The sequence below is a fragment of the Notamacropus eugenii genome, chromosome 5, assembly GCF_028372415.1.
Source record: "Notamacropus eugenii isolate mMacEug1 chromosome 5, mMacEug1.pri_v2, whole genome shotgun sequence".
Taxonomy (NCBI): domain Eukaryota; kingdom Metazoa; phylum Chordata; class Mammalia; order Diprotodontia; family Macropodidae; genus Notamacropus; species Notamacropus eugenii.
The window spans coordinates 244,572,303-244,599,885 of record NC_092876.1 but is presented as its reverse complement, the minus strand read 5'-3'; the positions used below and the strand labels follow the sequence as shown (position 1 = coordinate 244,599,885).

The window sequence follows — 27,583 nt, the reverse complement described above, 5'->3', positions numbered from 1 at the left end:
TTCAGAACAGAAATAGAATGATAGCTATATGGAGTCTCACTGTACAGGACTCATCTGTGTTATACTGAATGGACTAGCTGTGTTTAGAGTGTTTCAGGTTCAATGTCAATTTAACAATGCAGTATTTTCAGGAGCTTAAGTATATCCAGAAATTGCTATTATTCAGAAGAAAAATGGGATCCAAGGAGACCATATTACCAGTCTTCAAAGAGTACTTGTTAAAGAATATTATTTTATTTTGGATATTCACTACCATACATGGAAAAAACTTGGGAAAATTTTCATCTACATTTTTATTTAGTGCATGAGGTCCTATTTGATTTAGTTCAACAAGCATTCATTGAGAATCTCTTACATGCCAGATACTATGCCAAGGGCTGAAGATACAAAGATAAAACCAAAGATCCCTGTTCTCAGGGAGCTTATACTCTACTTGAGGAGACTATACATATACAGATAAGGTAAGACAAAATACATACAAACGAAATGCAAAGTAATTCCAAGATGAAAGGTAAAGAACAGTAATAATAAGAAAAGATGAGGAAAGGCACTATGTGTAAGAGAGCCACTGAGCTGAGCTTTGGAAGAAATTAGGAATTCCAGTCAGCAGAGCTGAGAAAGGGGAATGTTTCAGTCATAAAAAGAAGGCTTATTAAAGTCTTAAAACATTGTCCTTAGCGTGAATGTCTGCAAAAATATAATTTCTTTATAAATACACATGTATCCCATAGTATCTTAAGCTGCAGAATAAAAAGAAATGGACTCAATGAAGTGGTTTCTTCCCCTCAAAGAATTAGAACCACTTAGAATTGAATTCCTTTAGATAACTGTTTGTGATTATTAGGGAATTCCCCAAAGTGATTTTTTTGTGAATAATTAATAAAGGTTAGAGAAGGAGATGTCATGAAATGATCAGAACCTAGATATGAAGACCTAGGATGACAAGCCATAGAAATTATTTTTAAAAACTCTCTCTCTAATCCAATTTGAGCTTATCCAGCCATAGCACACTTCACTGTAAAAGAGAGAGGAATGATAAAAGATCAAATCCTTCCACATTAAGTGCTATGACTTGCAATTTATCAGTAGACTTTTGAATTTTAGTTTCTCAGCCTAACATAGAACATAATTTAATCTTTGATTATTCCTTAAATTTAACTTAGAAGGAAAAATATTTTTATGATATGTGATTTTGGTTGTTACAAATGAGATTTAAGTCCTTAAAGGCATTTGGAGTTTTTCTCCTACTGGTGGAAGAAATATGTGGTATTTCTGTATCACAAAGTCATAAAAAAATGGTGATTATTATAGCAAGGTATGTCACAAAGCCATAAGTAGGAATTCTGGTGTCAGGGACAAATTCAGGTTGAGGGTGGAGATAGTATAAAGGTCAATCCACCCCAGACAATCTTGTCATGCTGGCAAATCTCCAGAAAGAGATGGGGTAGGATGCTGCAGATGGAGTCAGGGTGCTTCTGTGGAAGCATTGTGATGTCACATGGTACAAGATACCATGGAAGGCCATGAGGTATGGGAACAAAGAAGCAGAAGATTATCTCCAGTAAGAAGTGCATACCCCAGTGGTTGGTACCCTATAATAATACCCTAGATACTCTCTCTTGGGTTTGGCTCTGGTCTCTCTGTCCTGGTAGTAGCAAAGGGTGCTAGCTTCCTATCCAACGTAGTTGAATTATGCCACAACATTTTGCCATTCTTAAATTATCAACATTATTTATATAGATGTTAACATGACTTGTACTGTCTACTTGGTCTGAAATTCTTAGAATCATAACATTATTTATTGAGTTGGAAGAGAATGTGTGGAAATCATTTAGTCCTCAATCTTTTAAAAAATGAGGAATTTGAGGCCCATAGAACAATGTTCCATTCTTTTCAGAAATAGATCCAACATGCCAACGCTAAGGGATTTGCCTGAAAAAATGGTGGCAGGTCCAATCTTCCTGATATCAAATCCAGTGCCCTTGTTACCAAGCACATTGCTTCAACTTAGAGCCTTCTTTTTTTGGAGGGGGAGGGAGGGTAGGACATGGACAACACAAGTAAGACTTCTCAATTCTTAGGAACTTATATACTATGGAAGAATTACTTTCTAAGACATCCCTGGCAGAAGAAACAGCCAGCACAGAAATATTAATATTTAGAAAAGAATAAGTAACCTACAGTTAAGTGTTTTGCTTTTGACATTGTTATAAATATCAACATTACAATTTATAACATTAGAAAAGGTATCATTCTGATGGTCAGAGTTAATCAGTTCTTGGCAAAATTGGTTTTATTTCAATCTATGCAAAGTTATGAAATTGAATGTTACTTTTGCCTTAATAATTCATTTCTTGTAATCCAGTTGGATCCAATATGGACCCTCTTCTCTTGTCAGTTCAGCTTCATCTTTGTTCTGGAATATGCCCTATTCTTTCCTGCCTCCTCGTCTTTGTTCATATTGTTTGTACGAAAGGATAATGTATTTCATCCTCTTTGTCTAGTCAGAATCTGCCTGACCACTGAATCTTAACTTAGCCTGTATGAAACCTCCTCTTTCAATTATTTTATCTCACTTTCATTTTTCCTTTCTCTGTATTCTGGTAGCATCATACTATCTTGTGTCGTATTATGAGATGGATGTCTCATAGAAGGGTTATGGAAGAGAAAGGTAAGGAGGGAACAAACATATCTTAAGTGCTTACTCTCAGCCAAGTTATGTGCTTCACAAATATCTCATTTGAATCTTACCACAATCGTGTGAAGTAGGTACTATTATTAGCCCCATTTTACTGTTAAAGAAACAGACGCAGATAGAGTAGAAGTGACTTCTCCATGGTCAGACTGATATTAGGAGTTTGAATAGATTCAAATTCAGGTTTTCTTGACTCTAGGCTCAGAGCTCTATCTACTTTATTATCTAGCTATCTAAAAAGACATAAACATAGATACGAAAATAGCACAAGATGAGAAAATATGGATGGGTTGCAATATGCACCATTGGAGGGAGTGTATACATCAGTGAGATTATGGATGCATTGAAGTATTAATGTATTATTGTTTGTTTCATATGAGGCTGCTTTATTTTTCCCAATGAGATTATACATATCCAAAGGTGAAATAACTTTCTAGCTTTTTATTCCATTAAGGACTAGTACATAGTTCAATAATTAATTGTTAAATTAAGTTTAAAAGCAAGTAACAAGGAGGTCCATTCTAGGGGGTGCAGTTGTGCTGGGCAAACTGCCTGAGGAAGTGGAGGAAGGAGGGGGCAGCTGGAGTTGTGGTGGGAGGGAGGAGGGTAGAAAGAATATGGACAATAAGGACAAATTATTTAAGAAAGCAGTTCTGAAGATAACTTACAAGGTTTCAGATTTTTACAGAAAATTCAAAATTAAATTAGTGGAGAAGAAATTCAAGAGAATTTGAAGAAAAGTTGAAGGAGTACAATTTATTTTTTTAATTAACATATTTAATACTCTGTCAATCCAAATACCCAAGATATTTTTTTTAGTTTATTAATTTTATTTTCAGTGTTTGACAATCACTACCCTATAACTTAGATTTCTTTCTCCCTCCCTCTAGTCTACCTTTACCCTCCCTCCTCAAGATGGCATACAGTTTTACATAGGTTCTACACATACATTCCTATTAAATACATTTTCACCACAGTTGTGCTGCATAGAAGAATTGAAATGAATGGGAGAAATCATATAACAAATCAAAATATAATACAAAAGAAAATGATCTGCTACATTCTGGATTGAATTTCATAGTTCTTTCTCTGGATATGGAAGGCATTTTGCCTTAAAAGACCATTGAGAATTATTTTTTTTAAGTCCTTGCATTACAATGAAGTTCCAGAAAAAACTCTTGCACACTGTGGTCGTGGCTGTGCACAAGGTTCTCCTGGTTCTGCTCCTTTCACTCAGCATCAGATTATGTAAGTCTTTCCAGGCCTCCCTGGAGTCTTCCTGTTCATCATTTCTTATAGCGCAATAGTATGAAGGAGTACAATTTAAACTAAAATGGAGAAAGACACTTTGAAGAGGAAATAGGATTGAAGGAAAAGAACTTGGCAAGGTAAGTAAAGGCAAATGAATTGGTAAAGTAAACTGGTAAGTAAAACAAATGAGTGCATCTAGCCAGTGCAGGGCATAGAGCGCTATGCCTGAAGTCAGGAAGACCCATTTTAGCTGTGTGATCCTGGGCAAGTCAATTAACCTTGTTTGCCTCAGTTCCTTATCCATAAAACGAGTTGGAGAAGGAAATGGCAAACTATTCCAATAGTTCCAAAAACTATTCCAAAAGTTCCAAAAACTATTCCAAAAAAATTCCAAAGAAAACCCCTAATGCGGTCACAAAGAGTCAGACATAAATGAAGTGACTGAAAAACAAAAAAATTCAAATGCGCAAAATACAATTAGAAGACAGTCAGACAAGGGAAAAGAAATTTTTGGTGCTTATCCAGATGTTCAGAGACGAACAAAGGGTATAAAGGGCTTAATGGAATCCTTACAAGGTTCGGTGTAAACACACACAAATCATTAAAAAAGAAAAGGTTGAAAGTCTTCATTGGTGTGGAAAGCAGGAGGAATTTGTTTGTTTCTGCCACAAGCACATGATTTCTATGTTCAAAGTGCAAGCTAGTCTCCCTCCCCAAAACGATGGTGAGAGGGCTTGAGAAATGCCTCACCAAACTCTTCAGGGGTGGGGAACCTGTGTCCTTGAAGCCATATGTGGCCTTCTAGGTCCTCAAGTGCAACCCTTTGGATTCAGTCAGAGTTATCAGGGGTGCTTAATTTTTACTAGCAAATAAAACAAAATGAAAAAATGGGCTTCAGTGCAGAGGAGAAAGAATAGAAAAGTAAAGTGCTTTAGAAACCTGGAGAACAGAAGAGTATCTCACAGAAAAGGACAAAAAAATAGTACCATGTACTTAGAGCTGAAAAACAAATTCGAGGAACTTTCTGAAGAATGAGGGAGAGGATCGAAGTAGAAAGCAGCTGCTTGTCTTTCAAGATGAAAGTAGGTCTATTGGTGTTATCGGATAATTATCCAGCAACAGAAAAAGAAAGAAAAGAGCAGCAGAACTTATTGTTGTTCAGGGGGAAATAAGGCAGATATTTGTTGACCTGATTAATGATAATTGTAGCTGATATTTCTATAGAACTTAATATGTTCCAGTCACTGTGCTCAGTGTTTTACATACATACATAGGTATACAGAATATGCTTTATACAAAAGAAATTTGATAGGCAAAATAGACAGTAGAGTTGGCTAGCATATATTATGCAGGTAAATCTATGTAAGGAAATTCAGGAATGAGAGTCAGAGATCCTAGTACAGAGTATTTGGGAGAAGTTGAGTTGAAGGAGAAACAAAAAATTTTTTTTTTTTTAAAAATATATTTTATTGATAATTTTTCTTTTACATAATAAAAATTTCTTTCAGTATCCCTTCTCCTTCCAAAGAGCCATCCCATATAACAAATAATATTTTTTTAAAAAGAAAATTAACAGAAGAGAAAAAGTCAGTGATTAATGAATACATTATAAAACTCTGAGCCTTCCATACCTATGGACCTCTCACCTCTGCAAAAGAGTGGGGTGGAGGGTTTTCTCATATCTGTACTTTGGGGCCATGCTTGCAGAAATGATTTTCTTATGAGATTGTTCTATACACACCTGGAAAGAAATGGGAAATAGATAAAGATCTGAGGAAACAAACCACAAGTCTGGCACGAAATATGCTATATTGATGATATTGGGCATCCCTCCACCACAAGCAGAACAGCTATTACCTTCTTGGTATGACTTCAATAATTTTATCATTACAAAGCTTGAAATGACTAGCAATGGGAAATTCTAATCTGGATCCGCTTACTCCCACCAGGGAGAAACTATTTGCTGGGGGTAAAAATCATGGGAGCTCTGTGAGGGAGAGGGCTTGTTGCAGCAAAGGAGAAAAAAGCTGGGCATAGTCCAACCTGAACCCTAGATCTTAGTAAAACAGAATTCAAGGATTTTGAGGTAGAATAAATAGAATCCTATGGGCTAAAATTCTATATTTGCATCTCAGGAAATAAGCATTTTTATATAAAGTTTTGAATTCCAAATTCTATCCCTCCTACACTCTCTCTTTCCTCTGCCCTTTCCTCACTTCTTTTCTGAGACAGTGAGCAAACAGATATAGGTTATACTCTGGCAATTATTGAAAATATTTTTGGGAAACTCTTAACAATGAAACTCTGGAGACAAATGAGAAAAAATACTAGTAGAGAGAAAAGTTGCCTTTGATGAATTCAAATCCCTTGTCATATGAACTGTATCCCCAGTTACTGAATGCATTTATCAAATCATACTCTGATATTTGAAAGATGATGTACGATGGGAAGGAGACATTTCGATTGCGGGAGACCACGTGCGGTTCCAATTTTTAAACAAGGCAACACTCTAAGTAGAGAACTTTGAATCTGATTCCTGACACAATCTTAAAATTTATTGTTAAAGAGATTTGAGAAGTTGATGACACTTACAAAGAGTCACTATTGCTTCATGGAGACCAGTCCCTTCCAGACTCACCTTAGTTCTTTTTTTTGACAGAGCTAGTTAAGTTAGTGGTTTTGGGGAAGGTGGTAGATACTAGAGACAGTGTCTAGATTTTAGCAAAATGATTAAAAAAGTATTTCATACTATCTTCATGAGAAAGATGGAGACATATGGGCTGGATGGTAAAATAATTAGATGGATTTTGAAATAATTTAGTGACTGTCCTCCAAGTAGTCATTAATGATTTGACATAGACTTAGGAGGGTGTTTCCAGTAAATTGTTTCAGCAACCTGTGCTTCCCACCATGCTACTTAATATTGTTTCAAGCCTTGGATAAGGGCATAGATGGCAGGTTTATGAAATTTTCAGATGACTCAAAGTCAGGAAGAAGTGGATTATCTAAAATGTTCTTGATAGCTAGAATATTGAGCTAAATTTAATAAGATGAAATTTAATAGGGATAAATGTAAAACTTGGATCCAAGAATGGATTTCAAAAGCACAATATAAAAGAGGCTTGGTTAGAAGTTGTTTATTTAAAAGTTACTTAGGAATTTTAGTGGGTTGCAAATTCCATAAGAATTAAAAATAAGATGAGTTAGGAAGAGTGATAGCTGAGGGTATATCGTTAAATGTTTAATGCCAGCTCTCAAAAAAAATGTACAGAAGACACAGTTTTAAGTTTAATTTGCATTGTTGACATGTTTGTCATCACTTTCTTAAATGTAAGCAGTCAATAAAATAATAAAGCAAGCCCTGATTTGTAGTATTTGCTGATTTCTGAGATGTAAGTGCTCATGCTGAAAGTTTGACAGTCAGCTCTTGTGAGCCGGTATGGGCTGTCTCCAGGACATCCCTGGACAGCTTTCAGGAATGAGAATTTAAGAGCTCTTCTATACTTTCTATTATGTTCAGTTCTGGGTGCCACAGTTCATAAAGGACTTTTAGCATCTGGAGGATAACTGGAGTGGTAGAAGACCTGGAATCCAGGTCCTATGAGAATTTGTGGAAGAAACTGGGGATGTTCAACATTTCAAAAGATTATTATGTGGGAGAGAGATGAGATTTCTTCTCTTTGGCCCTGGGGGAAGAACTAGCTGCAATGGATAGAAATGGTAAAGAGGTCAATTTGAGCTTGATATTAGTAGAAATGTCCTTTAAGTCAGGGCCATCCTGTGGTAGAATGTGCTACCCTAGGAGGTTATAGGATCAGAGATCTAGAGATGAAGGGAATAGAAAATCATCTATTCTGACCCCTACATTACAGATGAAGAATATATGAGGCCTAAGGAAGTGAAGGGACTTACCTGAGTTCACACAGGTAGTGTATAGAAGAGATAGAATTTCCACTGGACAGCAATGCCTTTCCAAGGAAAGGACTCTCCTGCATTCAAATACACAAATAGCAGATAGATGATCACTTGTCATTTGCACTATAGTAGAAAGACTACAATATTTGGGGTCATGAAGATCCAGGAAGACTGGGGTTCAATCCTTGCTTCTGCTATGATGTCCTCTGATAAGTCACCTAACTCCTCTGAGTCTTGGTTTAAACATTTCTGAAATGAGTGAGTTGGACACTGGCTCTTCAGGCTTCTTCTAGTTAAAATCTATGATCTTGTGGATGTAATGAGGGGCAGCTAGATGATGCAGTAGATTAAACACAGGGCCTGGATTCAGGAAGACCTGAGTTCAAATATGGCCTCAGACACTTACTAGTTGTGTGAGCCTGGGCAAGTCACCTTAACCCTGTTTGCCTCAGTTTGTAAAATGAACTCAAGAAGGAAATGACAAATCATTCCAGTATCTTTGCCAAGAAAAACCCATGGGGTCACAAAGAGTTGGACATGACTAAAGTAACTGAGCAGCAAGAACCTAATGAACTTTCTTCGGATTGAAGAGTTCTGTGCTTCTGTGGTAAGGGAAGGAGAAAAGAAAGCCAAAGAAAGAACGAAAGAAAGAAATTTAATATCTTGTCTAAAAACAGGCCCATAGTTAAATGATACTGGTTAGATAGGTATCTATCTTTTATATTTTCTTCTTCAGAGACCACCTGAGAAATAGATTACATAATTCCGTTTAGTAATCTATTCCAGGATGTAATAATCCTTGCCTTCAGAAATCCGTTTTAAAATAAGACCCATATCTTTTATCCTCTAGTTTAAACCATTCTTTGTGTCCTTAGTAGAGATAGGAATGGTCGTCAGCCTTTGTTAAATAACTCCCTTCGTAATGAAAGTTTAAGAGGATCATTGTCTTTTATGGGGGAAATTGTTTCAGTTCTGTTATAACTTTTCAATATAGAGTCTGTTTTTAGACCCTTTTACTTAATTATGAACCACAATGACTTTTTCCTCCATTTTATTTTTATTAGGTATTTTGAATAAAATAAACAATAAAAATAAATAAAAGGTGAAAACTGACATGTCCTGCCTTGTAACTTTGGTTACACAAAGCCTCAAGCTCTTTTCTGTTAACAATGAGCGCTGAAAATCAGTATGTGATGTAGTGGGGAAACAGCTGAATTGGATTCAGATTCAGGAAAAGTAGATCTGGGTTCCAGTTTCTGCTCTGCCACTTATTAGCTTTGTGACTCTGGGCAAGTCAGCAGGTCAATCCATCAGCAAACACTAAGTATCCCTCCCATGTGCCGGGTACTCTTCTAAGTGTTGGTAGTCATTAAGGAGATGAGACTAAAGAATGAAAGAATACCTATTGCAAATGAATTTATCTTCTCTGAAGTAGGCTTTGTGGAGCACTTAGAGTGTGGCCAAACCTCGAAGCCACTAAGGTCATCTAGGGCATCCTGGGCCATCTCTACTCATGCTATCTTTTGTCTTGCCACTTGTAATGTTACAGGAATTTGAAGATCTTCCCTGACCCATAATGGGCCTGCTTTGTTTGAGCTTTGGCCCAGCCCACAGCCTGAGTCAATGGAGTAGATGGTGGGAGGATCTAGCTCAGTGGGTGGAACAGAAAGAGAGAGTGAGGCAGAACTGAGGCAGAGCAACTAGCATGAGTGAGAGAGGGTGGAATTTTGCCTAGGGGAGCTTGTTTGTGGGGAAGCTTAACTGAGCAAAGCTTGGGGATGTCAGTGCTCTCTGGATTGGTGAGGTATATTGACTTTCTGGTATCTGAATAAATATCTTGGTTTCATCTTTGAGGAAGAGCGTTTATATTTTGTGAATTTACCCTGGAAATATACATGCATATCCTTAGTGGCTGCTGTGGGTGTCGCATTGGCATTATACACCGGACTTTAATGATTCTGGAAGAGAGACTGAGCTGACAATTTTGTGCAAATCTTCTTAGCTTAAGTCTAATTCACTTGCAAGTCAAATTGGTCATCTTCAAAAATGAAGGATAAACAACAACATTCTAGCATGGAGACAAGTACACAAAACAATCTGTGTGGCATAAAGTTAACAAAAAAACCCAGAGTTGAAGTAATTAAATATAAGGTAGTTTGAGAGGGAGGGCACTAGCATTTGAGGGGAATGGGAAAGGATTCATGCATTAAAGGGTGACTGAGGTATGTCCTAAAGAAAGAGGGGAAATTGTGAGGCAGAAGAGGGGATGGGAATACCTTCCTAACAGGAGCAAAACCACAGAGATGGGAGATGGTGTATCACATCTAAGGAGCAGAGGGAAGGCCAGTTTGACTAAATCCCAAATTGTGGGAGGGAGAGTAATGTCCATGGATGCTGGAAAGAGAGACTGGAGCCAGGTTATGAAGGTCTTGAAAAGTTAACCAACATAGTTTATATTTTATTTTAGAAGCGATATGAAACTACTGGAGTTGACTGAATAGGTGAGTAACATGGTCAGATATGTGCTTAATACAATTTATTTTGGCAGCAGTATATAGGATTTAAATGGAAACTTAAGCCTGGGAGATCAATTAAGAGGCTGCTAAGATAATAATCTAGGCAAGAGATGATAAGGATCTATACAAATGAACATTTTCCAGGTTATTGTCACCCATAATTCTGTGCTGAATGGTTTAGCCAAGAATTGGGGATAAAATGGTCCTTGGGTATCCTTCTGCTGTCATGTGTGGCAGAATCCCTATTTAGTCTGTAGTTTATATGGGTAAAATATAGAAATAGGAACCAGGGAATGAGAGTTCTAATATAGGCCTCACTATTTATAGCTTTACTGGGTGACATTATGCAAGTTACAATCTCTTTTATCTCTCGGTGTCCCTAGTCAAGAGTGGTGCATAAAACATTTAACTTCTTTTAGACAATTTATAGACCTACATTAGAAAAATATACAGGGAAAAAACCTTACTAAACCAAATGATTTTATTTAACAAAATTAAAATCAAACACTCTTAGATATGTAGTAGACATATAAATCTGCAGCCCAGTCCTCATCAAAATATAGTGAGGAATACTGGAGAGATGGACCTGATAGAAAGAGCATACAGAGTGTCTTCCTATCAGAAAAAAGGAAATGCCAGAATTCCAAACTCCATATTATGCACACCATCTACATTGAATTGCAATACTCCCTTGTATCTACTTCAGACAAAAGTTGGGTAGAAAAGACCTGTGACAAAATCACAGAACAATGAGTAATCAACACCAGGTTGAACAATTAAGTCACAAAATAAGTTATCAATGAGAAGAAAGTTAACCTCCTTCCCAAACAGACAATCCTTACTTGATAATTTTGCACCTTTCTTCATAAGTGGAACCCTAGAATGGCAGCCTCAGGTACAGGACACTTGGGAGTCAGTGCCATATCAAAAATATAACTCATGAACCTGTCCCAGTGTGTTTACATTAAGCTAGTGAGAAAAGAAAACCTATATGGTTCAATGAAATAGAAGTTTAACACGATCATAGGAAATTAGGCTACAAGGAAAGATCTGAGTTACTCACAGGGGGATGCTGTCTCATAGTTATCAGCTACCAATGTCAGGGAATGCACAGCTGCAGGGAAATTTGCATGAAGGGACACATGTATGGAGACTACATGTGCCATGGATACACCTACCCAGGACACCCACATAAGGATGAATGTGGTTTGGGCAAGCACTTGACTGGAGTAATACACCTCTGATACTACAGAATACCCTGTGTCTTCTGATGTCTCCGTCTTTGTCTGGTGTAGTGTCTCCACTGTCTATTGTACATGACACCATCTTTGCTGAGGTATTGACCGAGATGTTCTCTGTTTCAATCTGCTGATCTTCCACTAAACAATCTCTTTAGGACTTTTGCTGCAAGTTGATTACTCCTACTCGAATTTGGCTCTTGGTGAGTCTTTTCCTTAGAAGAGACGACTTAGCTCTTATAACCTTACTAGCCTCAGAGTGGGTACTATGACAGCTTTACCTGTCCAGGAAACTGGAACATGTCAATAAAAATCCTCAGAGTAGGAGTAAGGAAATACTTTTGACCACTCCTTCTCTGGCTGCAGTTCTAAGTCCCTGAGCTGAGCCAAGTAACTGACTCATAGTTAAACAATTAATTTTACCTCCTGTCAAATTCTTGGTTATCATCCTGGGTCCTGACAAGCCTTTTCATGAAATCTACCTGATCAAATCACAAAGGATCAATGTAGGACTAGGGCAATGAGATTCTTCTCTTGTCTCCTTCCATCCACCCCATACCTTTTCTGGTTGGTATGCAAATGAAGTTGGAATCAAGAACAAAAGCTCTAGGATGAGATGATCAAGGTGGGCAGCTATGTGGTGCAATGGATAGAGTGTTGAGCCTGAAGTCAGATAGACTCAACTTCCTGAAATCTGGTCTCTGACACTTACTAGCTGTGTGACCCTAGGCAAGTCACTTAAATTTGTTTGCCTCAGTTTTTTTTTAATCCATAAAACGAACTGGAAAAGGAAATGGGAAACCACTCCATTATCTCTGCCAAGAAAATCCCAGATGGAGTCACAAAGAGTTGGACATGACTGAATAACATTAGCAAAAACAAAGATGGCCCAAGCTATCTGCCGCTGCTTTAGAACCTTTGCTCTAAATTTCTGGTTTCATTATGCATCCTTGCCAGTGACAAAATCTGGGGCCCTTGTTTAGTATTCTTGCCCATGGCAAACCTGATTGGTGCTACAACAGTCCTGAGACCACATAACAAAATGACAATATATGTTCTAGTGAGAAGGGGTTTACTTTTTACTTGATAATGTTTGTGAAAGTTTGGGGCTAAAAATGCCATTTACAACTTTGTTCTATGTTTTCGTGGGTAAATGGTTGAAGGGATTGAAGACTCAAGGCTGGCTGCAAAAGTGAAATCTACTTTAATCTACAAGCTGCTAAAAGTTTCTATTAATGACACTCTAATGACATTTTGACCTGTGAGATTTTCTTATTGCTGGCTTGTATAACTGAGAAATTTTTCCTTAATAGTGGCTGAGATTTTTGTTTGTGGGTCCCTAGTGAGAAGAAGCATAATGAACTAAATTTAATATGATTTATTTTTATATAAACCACTGAAACCACCTGGAGGATGCCAAATGTGAAGGTCTGAGACCAACTCAATCCTCCTGTAGAGCCAAATCCATCAGCCCCATTCTGGTTACAGTCTGGAGCTGCTGGAAACCACCTAAATTCTCCAGTTCAAAAATTCAGTAAATTTTTTTGAAGTTAAGTCCTACTTTGTGCTAAGTTCTGGGGACGCAAAGACAAAAATTCAACAACCCCTCTCTTTATATATTCGAGCTTAATCCATAAACTTTCTCCCTGCTAACTTTCTGCAATAAACTGTAAGGGTTTTGTACTTATTAAAAATAAAAATACAGCAAAAACAAGAGGAAACAAACCCAAGATCTAAGCAAAGCTGGACCGAGTCCAAGGCAGATTAAGAAAAAATCACAATCAATACATTTATAGGTCCCTAGAACTGAGAAATTATATTGTATTAAAGTGGAGCAGCTCCCCAGGAGGTGAAGATGAGGGGGAGTTTCTCTACTCTTTCTTCTCTACGGCTAGTAGATCATAGAATCATACACAATACCCTAATGGGTCACTGATACCATTGATTTGGAAATGCAAATCACAGCCCCTCCATCCCCATCCATCCTGTGTGACTCTCTGCCATATCTTCTCAAACCTGTACCACAGGAGGGCCATCCAATATGCTGGAGATCTTCATCTCTTTCTCCTAACATCCTCCTTCTGTTGTCTCTCCACTGATCAAGCCTATCTTTCCTTTCTGTCACAAAATTATTTGATGACATCCTTTATTCCTATTGGTACTCTACTCCTACTCTCTGTTGGTTATGTTTTGCAGCCTGCTCACAGTGATTCAGTGTCTTTTCATTGCCTTCTGTGTGATATTCATTTTCAGTTCTTCAGAGTCAGTGGTGTTCTAGATCTCACCATCAAAATGCAACATTGATAAAATATTGTTTTGGGAAGACTGGCCTTTGCTTTTATGGGAAGCTTGGCATCAATAGAAGTGTTTTCAATTTTCTAAAAACAGTCTGGGCTGTTTTCCTCTTCCTTTTCCACTCATTGTTTGTTTATATTATTCCGGATATACATAATATTGGACAAACTGTTGGGTGTCCATTCAGATTCATGTTGAAATCTGTGCAATAAACATTCTCTATCCATTTGTTCTTTCTTGTGTGGATGGATCATCTAAATTCCCTTGGGTGATTATAAATCTCTTCCAGGAAACTCTGCAATGTCTTGGAATCTGATGCAATAGACACAATGTCATCTGCAAACACAAGAGTCTGGAGAACCTTTTGTTGAGAATGAAACTCATTATTTTATACCTGACTTAATATTTATTGTCATTAGAGGGTCATTGAATAGAGATTTATCTCTATCTATATTTATCTGTCTCTATCTCTATCTATCAACAATTATGTGTCACAGAGAATGAAAAGCTGATCTTGACGTCCGGAAAATCAAAGTTCAAATCTTTCCTTAGACATTTACTACCTCTCTGACTCTGGGCAAGTCACTTAGTCCTGTTTTCCTCAGTTTCCTTAAATGAGCTGGAGAAGGAAATGGCCACCCACTCCAGTATCTTTTCTGAGAAAACCCCAAATGAGTTCACAAAGAATCAGAAATGGCTGAAAACGACTGAACAACTTAATATATGTATGTGTGTGTGTATATATATATATATATATATATATACATATATATATATATAATATTATTATATATGTGTGTATATATGCATATTTGACAATGGACCACAACTTTGTCATATCACAATTGACTCAAAGATGTAGAGGAACAAGAAACCTAATTGCGGTTCTTGTTTGTTGATTAAGGAAAAACATTTGACTTGGTAGAACAAAATGTCTCTTTATAGGAAGGTATAGTAACATCTTCCAAGGAATTCTGAAGTCTTATTTATGAATGGAAGGTACATCCTCTCACTTTGTGTGTAGATGACTCTTATAAATATTTTGTGGATGGGATTATAGGTATATAGTCACTAATTTCTAGGGTTCTTTTGGTCTCTCTCTGTCTCTTGTCTCTCTCTCTGTTTCTTTGTGTCTGTCTCTTTCTGTCTGTCTGTCTGTCTCTCTTTCTGTCTATCTCTCTGTACTATGAGGTGAAAGATTTTTTCCATGCCTTTTATATCTTCTTGTCTTCCAGATACCTTGTCTATTGGTCCCTTAATGCCTTCACAATTGTATCTCTTCCAGTATGAACACCTTTTCTCTATATTTGATCCAACCAGCTTCTTTTTCCATCTCCTTTCCATTTAAAGTCATCTTTACCTCCTCCATGAGCACCTCAGGGACTGTTGTTAATATACAAGTGATGGTTCCACTACCTGTAATAGAGATCTCATTTTGTTGAAATGGTTTTGATAAACCTTTTCCATTTTTTCTTCTGGTAGCAGACCTCCTTCTGTTTTCATCTTCAAATGCCTTTGGGATGATTATACTTAGTTGGGTACCTTGCCAAGTTTTCTTTAAATTAGTTTTGGTTTTCATGTTGTTTTCTGTTTTAGAAGGTGATATTACTTATAACTGTTCATTAACCTTCTTTGTAAAATTTTATAGACAATTTTATGTTCTATCCCAGTGTTTCCTCGGCAGCTAATACTTTTGCCATTTGACAAGCAAGTCAAATGTTTGTTGATAAGGAGCTTTCTGTGCCATTTTGGTCTCCTTGTTGTAGCAATGAATATACTTTTATTTAACTTCTGAATGAAATTATTATAATTGGTGTTGATGCTATTCTGTTAACCATGTCCCATTTTGTTTTTCAGTAGCTTATTTAAATAAGTCAGGGTTACTCTAAATTGCTAATAATTGGAGAAATACACATTGAAAACAACTCTTAGGTCCTACCTTATACCCTTCAGATTGGTAAAATTGACAAAAATTGAAAATGAAAATATTGAATGAGATGTAGGAAAACAGATGTATTAATGTACTATTGGTAGACTTGCAAATTGGTCCAACTATTCTGGAAAACAATTTGGAATTATTCTCCAAAAGCTATTAAGCAATAAATACCCTTTGACCCCATGATACCACTATTAGGTCTATACCCAAAAGACATCAAAGAAAGAGGAAAAGGACACATATGTACAAAATCATTCATAACAACTGTGTTTGTGGTGCCAAAGAATTAGAAACTGAGGGGGCATTCATTAATTGGAGAACAAATGAACAAGCTATGGTAGATGAATATGATGGGATATAAGAAATAATGAAGAGGATAGTTTCAGAGAAACCTGGGAAGACATATTAACTAATAAAGAGTAAAATAAGTAGAATCAGTAGAATAATGTATGCAACATTGTTGCTAAGACAATCAACTTTGAAAGATATAGAAGCTCAGATCAGCATAATTATATTATCTTATTGCCCACTTTCTGACTCCTTACCCTTGGCAGCAGTTTCCCTGGGTACTGGGTCATGAACTTTCTCAGTCTCTTCCCACTAACGGCAATTCATTTTTCAATGACCTCAATTCTCTGCTCCAAGTGAGGGAACAGAACTGGTTTCATATGGATACCAGTCCCTATTCTTTTAGGTCTTGCCAAGTACTCCATATATACACCAGCATGTTATTCCAGTTATCTTTATTCTTCAGTTTTCTTCTTGAATAATGTTGCAACATGGCAGGCTGAGCTTCTACTTTCCTGTCCCTGCATTTCTGAGGTACAGTGTATGTAGAGAGGTGGTAGAGTTGAGTTCTGTTGCAAACCCATGAGTTGGGTTTTGTCATCCTGTCATACTGTAAGGATTGGCGAGGTGAAGATGTTGAGTGAGAACATTATGGATTAGGAATCAGCCCTCTCTGATATTATTTCATTGGGCTATTAATATTTTAGAGTTCTTGAAAAGAGCTAAAATTGCTTTATCTCTTGTTCATTATTCCTATTTTGAAGAGATTGAGAGGTCATGAAGTTAGGAGAAAATGTCTAGTCTTCCATCTTGCTCCATTTCTCTGCCATTGTCACTGAAAAATCAGAAGGGTTCCTCAGAGTACTGAGGGCCATTTTTATTTTTCTTTGTTTAATTGATTGTTATGGCCAAAAAAATCTTCACCAGGTAGCCAGTAACAAAGTCATAGATTTAGAGCTGAAATAGGGCTTAGACTTTATCAAGTCTAACCTTGTCATTTTAGATATGAGGAAATTGAGGTCCATGAAGTGACAGAGGCCCATGGTCACAGAGCTTACAAGTATCTCAGGTGGTATATGAACCCAGTTCTTTCTCATAAGTCCAATACTCTATTGCACCATATTACCTGTCAATTATTCCTAACATCATTCACTCCTCACATCTGCCATACAAAAGCACCACTGTTTTTTGGCAAAAATCCTCCCAATTACTACTCTGTTCTCTCATCCTATCTCACCTGTACCTCTACCCAGTCTCTACCTCTGTCTGTCTATCCCTTCTATGGTCCTTTGGAAACACTTTCTAAAAGTCAATAAATTTACTTTTATCCTAAATCTTTTCTTCATCCTCTTTTTCTATCTTTGTATTAGCTGAAGTCTATTATCTTCTCTAAAGACAGAATGTCCTTATTCCTTTCTATCATGTGAACTGCTCCTCTCATGAGCACAATTCAAAGAACCACAGGAGATACAAAGTTAGAGATCATGGACCTGAGGGCTCTATGGATACTAGTCAGCTTATTCTTTTTAAGACTTAGAGATGTGACTGAATATTTGCTCCAGGTATGGGATATCTTTAGGGTTTGCCTTACTAAGTAGAATATAAACTTAATCTTTAAGTTTCTGCCTATTAAATTCCTTTTAACCAGGCATGATAAATAATTGATGTCCTGTGCCTGGTAAAAATAAAACAAGAACATCAAGAGACAAACTCTAAACATAAGGAAAGAATAAATTCTGAGTGGGATAGATAGACTTCAGAATAGATTTTTAAAATAATTATCATCATTTGATTTACTAGGTTTCCAGAGGTGGGGAAACTGCTGTCCCAGCGTGAAGATAGCCTGATCATTTTGGGAGCAGGAGGCTATGGAAGTGACACCAGGAATGAATTTAATCTGGCCCAGAGAGCTTGATATAGAGTTTTCTCGTTGGTAGTCTGGAGAATGAGGATCAGTGCTTGTGTTAGGAATTGACTTTGGAGTTTTTGCCCCTGAAGTTACCTCCTCTGAACTCACTCTGCTTTGTGTTCCCACAACAACGTTAGACATCTGTTAGCACTGACTGCTCCCACAGCCAGAGACGGTTGTTGATGCTAAGGCTTCTGCTCCACTCTTTATTCCTCCCTGGATCTTTTAATACTAGATCACTAGATCTGGAAAGATGAGCCTCATTCCATCTTCCAGATCTCCTCATTCTGGAGCCTAATTTCATAGCTTGTTATTACAAGAGCATGAACATCTTCCATCCATGTCCATGTCCTTGAGATTGCATCATTCCCAAGCTCTTAGAACCAGTCTATTATCTATGATTTTTCAGTATTGGACAATTTCTATTTCCTGTTCCTCCTCTTTTGACTTTTTATAGGTGGGAAGTGGCTATTACTACTATTATTAAAGAAATTCATGCTATGAGTAGGCTTCAAGTGAGACGCAAAACAATGGGAAAGATTTTTAGGATCTGGATAAATCTATTTGATATGTTACTATATTTAGATATTGGATGGCCTTGAAAAACTCTGAGCTACTCCCTGGAGGGCTTTAAAATTAGTAAGTGCATAGTCCAGGCAGACTTTTTCTCCTGAAAGCAGTAGGGAAGTATGTACTCTCAGTTGTTCTGTTGTTAAGTCTAATTCTGTTATTGTGCCAGGGGACTGCTGTGTTACCTGAAGCCTTTCCCCATTTTCCAGGATATCTGATGTACCTATGAAATATCAGGCATGAACATTAAGTGACCCCATATATGGGGACCTAGAAAAGGGAGTAACCAAGCACAAGTATGTTACATTTTAGCAAGAAAATTTAAACCTGGAAAATAAATAGTAATGATAATGGTTGTTACTTACACAGCACTCTAATGTTTGCAGTGTGTTTTATAGATATTATTTCTTTTAATTCTTTTTAAAAATATACATAATTTATTTATTTTTCAGTTTTCAACATTCATTTCCATAAGAATTAGAATTCCAAATTTTCTCCCCATCTCTCCTCTTCCCCCACCCCAGGACAGTGTGCACTCCAACTACCTCTTTCCCCAATCTGCTCTCCTTTCTATCACTCCCCTTCTTACATCCCCTTCCCCTCTGTTTTCCTGTAGGGCAAAATACATTTCTGCACCCCATTGCCTGTACATCTTATTTCCCAGTTGAATGCAAAAACAATTTTTAACATTCATCTTTAAAGCTCTGAGTTCCAGATTCTCTCCCTTCCTCCCTCCCCACCCATCCTCACTGAGAAAGCAAGCAATTCACTATAGGTTGTACATGTGCAGTCATGCAAAACATGTTGCAGAAGACTAATCACATTTCCCTCTGTATTGTCATGCCTTCCATTTTTTCTACCTTGATCTGTCCTCTAACAATAGTGTTTGTTTCTGATTATTCCTTTCCCTAATTTGCTGTCCCATCTATTATCTTCCCTCTCCTATCCTCTTTCCCCCTGCCTTCCTCAGGGTAAAATAGATTTTCATACCCAATCGAGTGTGTGTTATTCCCTCCTTAAGTCAAATCCCATGACAGTAAGACTCACTTATACCCTTTCATCTCCTCCCTCTTCCCCTTCATTGTAAAAGCTCTTTCTTGCCTCTTTTATGTGAGATGATTTGCTGACATTCTGCCTCTCCCATTTTCTTACTCCTAGTACATTCCACACACAGTAAATTTTGTTTTTTAGGCATTTTCCTTTCATATTCAATTCACCCTGTGCCCTGTCTATGTATGTATGTATATAATCTCTGTCTCTATCTATCAATCAATCTCTCTCTCTCTCTCTCTCTCTTTCTTCACACACACATACACACACATACCCCCATACAACCATATACATACCTACATACACACACACACACACACACACACACACACACACATATATATATACACACCAATACACATCTACATATTCCTTCTAACTATCCTAATACTGAAAAAAGTCTCATGAGTTACAGGTATCTTCTTTCTATGTAAGAATGTAAACACTTTAATGAGTTCCTTTTGGCTTCTCTTTCCTGTTTATATTTTCATGCTTCTCTTGACTCTTATATTTGAAAGTCAAATTTTCTCCTCAGCTCTGGTCTTTTCAACAAGAATGCTTGAAAGTCCTCTGTTTAATCGAAATTCCTTTTTTCCCCTGAAGTATTATACTTGGTTTTGCTGAAAAGGTGATTCTAGGTTTTAATCCTACCTCCTTTGACCTCTGGAATATCATATTCCAAGCCCTTTCATCCCTTAGTGTAGAAGCTGCTAAATCCCGTGTTATCCCGATTGTATTTCCACAATACGTGAATTGTTTCTTTCTGGCTGCTTGTAACATTTTCTGCTTGACCTGGGAACTCTGGAACTTGGTTACAATATTTCCAGGAGTTTTCCTTTTGGGATCTCTTTTAGGAGGTGATTGGTGAATTCTTTCCATTTGTATTTTACCCTCTAGTTCTAGAATATCAGGGCAGTGCTCTTTGATAATTTCTTAGAAGATGATGTCTTGGCTCTGTTTTTGGTCATGATTTTCAGGTAGACAAAGAATTTTAAAATTATCTCTGTTTTCCAGGTCAGTTATTTCTTTAATGAGATATTTCACATTGTCTTCTATTTTTTCATTCTTTTAGTTCTATTTTATATTTTCTTGATTTTTAATAAAGTCATTACCTTCCATCTGCTCCTTTCTAATTTTTAAAGAACTATCTTCTTCAGTGAGCTTTTGGACCTCCTTTTCCATTCGACCATTTCTGCTTTTTAAGGCATTTTTCTCTTCATTGACTTCTTTCACTTCTTTTGCCATTTGAGTTAGTCTGATTTATTTAGTCTTATAGTGTTATTTTCTTCAGCATTTTTGGGTCTCCTTTAGCAAGGTGTTGACACATTTTTCATGATTTTCTTGCATTTCTCTCATTTCTTTTCCCAATTTTTCCTCCACTTCTCTTATTTGATTTTCAAAATCCTTTTTGAGTTCTTCCATGACCTGAGACAATTTCATTTTTTGGGGGGAGGCTTTGGATATAGGAGCCTTGACCTTGATGTCTTCCTCTGAGTTTATGCTTTGATCTTCCCCATCTGAAAGGATGGAAGAAAATACCTTTTTACCAAGAAAGTAACCACCTATGGTCTTATTTTTTCCCTTTTTGCCCATTTTTCCAGCTGATTGCTTGAATTTTGAGTCTGTTGTCAGGTGGAAGGTATACTACCCCAGGCTCCAGAGGTTTTATGCAGCTATTTTCTGAGATATCTCTAGAGACCTGTAAGTTCTCAGCTCCTCCAAAGTGGCATAATCAAAGGAGAGGTGTTTACTCTTCTCCTGACCTGCATTCTTTTCTGCCTTGGAACTGTGAGTAGGATTCCTTCTCCATAGCCATCACTAGCTCTGCCACATCAGTGCTCTTCCTCACCCCAGGACTTCCGCTCAGGACTGAGACCCAGATCAGCAACTTGATTCCCCCACCATCTGTAGTTCAAGAGCTTCAGAAGCAGGCGCTGTGGCAGCAGTGATTGAAGCTACCTTGGAGCTGAGACTGTGGGTGGACCATGCTCCCCTCTCATTCAGGTAAAAGAGCTTTCTCACTGACTTTTGAAGTTGTCTTTGGCGTTTGTGGGTTGAGAAATCTAGAAACTGTAGCAGCTGCCTGTGATTCAGTGCCCTGAAGTGTACTCTGGTCCTATTGGCCAGCATGACCTATGTTGGGCTGGGTTACACTATGCTCAGAGCTGAGTGCAATAGACCCTTCCTATAAACCTTCTAGGTTGTCTTGGGCAGGATATCTGTTTCTTTCTGTCATTTTGTGCCTTCTGCTACTCTGGAATTTGCTTAGAGTCATTTTTTTTACAAGTATTTTAAGGCCTTTAGGGGCAGAGGTCAAGCAGGTCCATGTTTCTACTCTGCCATCTTGGTTCCACCCCTCTCATTTAATTCTTGCAGTAACCTAACGAGGTAGATTATTGTCCCATTTTACAGATGAAGACACTGAGGCTTAGAGAGGTAAATGACTTTCCTAAGGTCATATAATTAGAGTGAGGTGGAATTCCCCTTTTCACATTGACTCTAGTACCTTAGCTAATTATGCTGCAGATGTGAAATGCAGCCACACAGAAAATGTTTTAAATTGGATGCGTCTCTTCACTTGAACATCAACCTGAAGGTGGTTTGTTGCTGCAGGTAGCAACCAAGCAGCTAGTCTCTCTGTTTGTCCTTCCATAAATTTCTTCCTCATAAATCATAATCCCATTTTGCAATGAATGTAGTGGGAAATTTCAGATGCAGGAGAAGATGGTGTATTTGTGAAAAGTCATCTGGTAATGGAAGAAGTGGGGCAACCTGAGGAAGGCATCAGAGCCATTGTGAAATCTGTCAACAACTGGCCTTTAAGCATTGCAGAAGCTCACATGACTTTCACCAGCACACCAATAAGAAACTTTACATATGCCAAATCTGTTATTTTTTTTTATCATTTCATCTTCATAGCACTTTAAGGTTTGCAAAGTGTATTGGTGATAACATTCCTGTACAATTACAGGGGTAGGAGGGATAAGTTGTTTAAACATTCAGAGTCTCTGTTTCTTCTATTTGTCATATAGAGTTCAGAAAGGTTGGACTATCTTCACAAGAATGTCAGTGCTTAGTGCAATGCCTGACACATCATTGGAGCCTAATACTTGCTTGTTCATTTCCCCTTTCTTCCTATCCTCTATGACTTTAATTGGTCTCTTTTGCTGTGGGTGTATTCAATCTTTTGTCTATTTCCCCTGGACTCCAGATTAGCTTAGAATCATAAGATTATTCTTCTTATTTTTCAAGTGAGGAAACTGTTGGTTAAATGATTTGCACAAGACCATATAGGTTATAAGTAACAGGGTTAAAAATCTGAACTCAAGCACTCTGACTTGGATTCCAGTGTTTTTTAATTCCTATTATGCCATGACACCTCTCATGATGCTCCCACAACACCCCTTCTATGCATTAGGGGAATACACACAAAAATATTACAATGTACGTTTGCCCCAACTCTGCATCATTGCTACCCAGACTCATAGAATGAAAGTTGTTTCTGTTTTTTTCCTTCCATAGGTTCCTCTAAATCTATGCTCAGAGACAAGGTCATCCATTCAATTAAATTCAATGCATCAAATATGTATAAAGCATGCAAGGCTCTATGCTAGGTGCTCTGAATAAATATTTTTTTTAAATGGCTAGAATTTATATAGTTCTTTAAGTTTTTCAAAATGCTTTACAAGTATTATTTTATCCTCACAACAACCATGTGAGGTTGTGAGAGTAAAATTATCCTCATTTTGCAAATGAGGAAACTGAGGCAGACAATGATTAACTAGCTTATTTAGGATCACTTATTTAGGTCTGAGTTTGGATACAGATTCAAGTCTTCCTAATTTCAAGACCGATGTTCTCTTCACTGCCTCATCCTTGCTCTCAAGGTGTTTATATTATATTAAGGGATTTTTTTTGATTCCTCATCAATGAATATTTTTTTAATCCCCAGACACAAGAAAATAGAAACACTGATCCTGCAATAACTACATTTTTGTAGTATGGATCAAAAACCAAATTTCATGACCCTGCCAGGTAATTTTGTCAAGTCTCTGAGGAGACTTTGATGGCTGTTAACTCTCCACCCAGCACTCCATAGTTCTTTCTATTGGTCTTAACTGATACGTAGTCCAATAACATAATAGGTGAGAGACAGTCAAAGACATTCCAGATTTAAGCTTTCTTCTCACTCTATGATTATTTGTGGGAACAATGTTCCAGTGGCCATTCTCATGATGGCTATAGTGAAATAAGCATAAATGTGGGAGGCTCCTTCTTGCTCTGGTCCCCATACCTAGTTCTTTTGCATTTTTTGAATGGCTGGTTAGGTGCTACTTCAGTTATCAGTACTTCAGAATAAACTGTTGAATAGAATCTCACAGTTTTAAGAGAATGCTGCAAACCTTTCACTCTGGAGGATGCCACTTAGTCCCATATGGCTTGCACATAATCTGGATTCATTTGTAGTTTGTTTAGTCCTAAAATAAATCCCAAGCATGTTACCTGGAGCTGACAAAGAATGTTTTTCTCCAACTTACACTGCAAGCTGTTGCATTGCAACTGAATTAATGCCTTCCTTATGTAGACAACATATTCTTGTCCATGACATGAAAATCCAAAAATGTCATTAAGGTAAGTAGAGACAAATTGATACAGAAGGTTAAGGAGAACATCATTGAGTAAAGTAGAAATATGACTGGGGTGGTAGACAAACTCCAAAGACCTGATTGGTTATTCACTGAGTTCCCATCTAGGGAAGGAGATTCTTTTCTACTGCACCTCCTCCATAAGTCCATTTTAGTATAAATGCAGGTTCCATTTATTCTTCCCAATGTTTCTTAAATAAGAGATAGGAGAAAATGGTTATTTATTGTTATTGCATTGAGCTCTGTAATCAATACAGAGAAAATGACTTTCTTAGGCACATAAGAAAGATATTCCAGCTGGCAATCAGTATGATTAAATAAAGAAAGGTCTTCAATTTTCCTTGGACGTGTGTCTACAAGATATCACTCTCTTTCTCATTTGGTGCATCATTGATCTATATGATGAAAAATGAAGTGAACAGAGCCAGAAAAACTATATATACAATAACTGCATTAATGTAAATGAAAGAAAGATCAACTCTGAGTAATTATAGTGATCAGTTTTGGACCTGGAGGACAGATAATGAAACCTATATCCCTCCTTTTGACAGAGAAGTCAGAGTCTATGAGGGAAGAATGTTGCATGTATTGTCAAGTGTTATTATTGTTTTGGTTTTTTTGGCTTAACTTTTTCATTGTTTCAAGGGAGGGTTCAACCTGAGGGTTAGGAGGTTATTTGAGTATGGCTTTGATACAAACATGGAAGGCATGGACAAAATTTATTTATGAAAATAAAAATGAATCTGCTCATAGATGGTGTCCCAAGGAAGAGATTGTTTGGACAATAATAATCCTAATGAGGAAATAACTTGCTTTGCTAAATATATTCTGCAAGTTAAGAAACTTTAGAAATATCTCAGTCTTCTGCTTTTTCATTATTATTATTTTTGCCAGCTTCTGAAGAGATCCTTGAACTACTTCTGAATCCAAAAGAAATAGCTCCTACTTGGGTCTATGAAAGATGGAAAAAACGTATTAAACCAACCTATACTCCATTTAGTATGGGCAAGCTATTATAAACACTGCAACTCAAACACCACTATGAAACCATAACACTCATCTGCAGACAGAAGACAATAGGATAAAAGTTGTCCCAGCTACTTTGTTATTGATTATATGCAGGATAACTTTTTCCCTACTGTCTTATTTTTAAAATTATGTTTAATTAAAAATTTTTTAACATTCTTAATAAAAAAATTGAGTTCGAATTTTGCTCCCTCCTGTCTGTTCACCTACCGCACTCCACCACTGAGAAGGCAAACAATATATCTATTATACATGTGAAATTGTGCAAAGTATATTTCCATATTACCCATGTAACAAAAAAAACCCACAAGAAAAATAAAAGTGAGAAAATTATACTTCAATTTGCACTGAGTTCATCATTTCACTCTCTGAAGGTGGATAGAATTTTTTCATCATGAATTCTTTGGAATTGTCTTGGATTATTGCCTTGATCAGAGTAGCTAAGTATTTTACAGTTGATTGTCATTACAATATTGGTGTTACTGTAAACAGTGACCTGCTCACTTCACTTTGCATCAGTTCTCATAGGTCTTCCCATATTTTTTTGAACCACCACTCCAGTCCCATTCAATTCTTATAGCACAATGGTACTCTGTACATATGCCATAACTTGCTCAGCCATTCCCGAATTGAGGAGCATTCCCTCAATTTCCAGTTCTTTGCCACCATAAAAAGAGCTGATATAAATATTTTTGTACATATAGATCCTTTTTCTTTGATCTCCTTGGAGGTACTAGCATTTATCCAGAATAGTTGTACAACTTACAACTCCACCAACAGTTTATTTGTGTACTTATTTTTCCGATCCCCTCAAGCATTTTTCATTTCTGATAGATGTGAAGTGGTATCTCAGAGTTGTTTAACTTGCATTTCTCTAATCGATACTGATTTAGAGTATTTTTTCATATGCTTATAGATAGCTTAGATTTATTTTTTTCTGAATGTTGTCCGGATCCTTTAACCACTCATCAATTGGGGAATGGCTCTTATTTTTATAAACTTGACTCAGTATGCTATATATTTGGAGAATGAAAACTTCGTCAGAGAAACTTGATGTAAATTTTTTTTTTTAATATTTTAGCAAAACGTAGTTTACTTGATTATCCCTTTTAACCAGATCTAATCTGGTTTTTGCTTTTGCTTTGTCTGAAACCATGATTACCAGCCCTGGCATTATGCTTCAGCTGAAGCATAACAGATTCTGCTTCAGCCCCTTATTTTATCCCTGTGTGTATGTCTTTCTGTTTCAAATGTCTCTTATAAACAACATATTGTGGGATTCTAGTTTCTAATCCATGTTGCTGTCTGCTTCTGTTTTATGGGTGAGATTATCCCATTCATATACAGAGTTATTACTAACTGCGTATTTCTCTCCATCCCCTTTTATTTTGTTTATCATTCTCTCTCTCTTTTTAATCCTGTCTCTTCTCTTACCATGGTCTCTTTTAACTCATCCTTCTATCCTTTCTCTTTTCTTTCTCTTTCTACCTCCACAGTTAGGTAAGAAAATACCTCTGACCCATTGTGTATGTTTGTGTGCACATATGTATTCTTCCTTTTTTGAGGGAGTTCTGAAGAAAATGAAGTTCAATCATTGACTGCCACTCCCATTTTCTTGTCAACTGTAAAATCTCTTCCTTGCATTTCTCTTTTATGTAAGATAATTTTCCCCATTATTCCTTTCCCTTCCTTGTTCTTCCTGTACATCTTTCCTTCACATTCCTTCATTTTTTTTTTTTTTTGAGATCAGGCCAACATTATTCATACCCATGGTCTGTGCTTTGTTATTGTGACCAGAGCCTCTGCTCCCTTCTGACCAATCTCATTCACTTCTCTCCACCCTACAACTGTGATGTAGAACTCTGCATGGGCAGTAGAGTTGCAATCATTCTAGATTGTGCCAGTAAATAGTCCCTTATGATCAGTCTTCCATCAGAGTCATGTAACTTATCTTTCCCAGACTAACACTCTTAGTAATATAATCCTCTGATGCACTAGAACTGGAATTTTAACCTTTTTTTAGTGTGTATATTATATACCCCTTTTACCATCTATTAAAGCCTATGGGCCCTTTCTCAGAATAATATTTTTAAATGAATAAAAGAAAATATATAGGATTACAAGAGGAAATAATGTATTGGTACCGAAAATTTCTATCACATGATCCTCTAATATTTGATAGTCACCACCTTTCACAATGAAAATTCTTTTCCACTGTTAATTCTTTGCCACTCTCATTCCTGGGGAC

General features: G+C 37.0%; 1 long non-coding RNA gene across 1 annotated transcript in view; it reads left to right on the top strand.

Moving 5' to 3' along the window:
• Positions 1-1,411: 1,411 nt before the first annotated feature.
• LOC140509117 (uncharacterized) overlaps positions 1,412-27,583 on the top strand; it is a 62,906-nt gene continuing 36,734 nt past the window's right edge. The window contains exons 1-2 of the long non-coding RNA XR_011968581.1: positions 1,412-1,583; positions 10,329-10,362. This is a non-coding gene — a long non-coding RNA (uncharacterized lncRNA). The remainder of the gene's footprint in view (positions 1,584-10,328; positions 10,363-27,583) is intronic.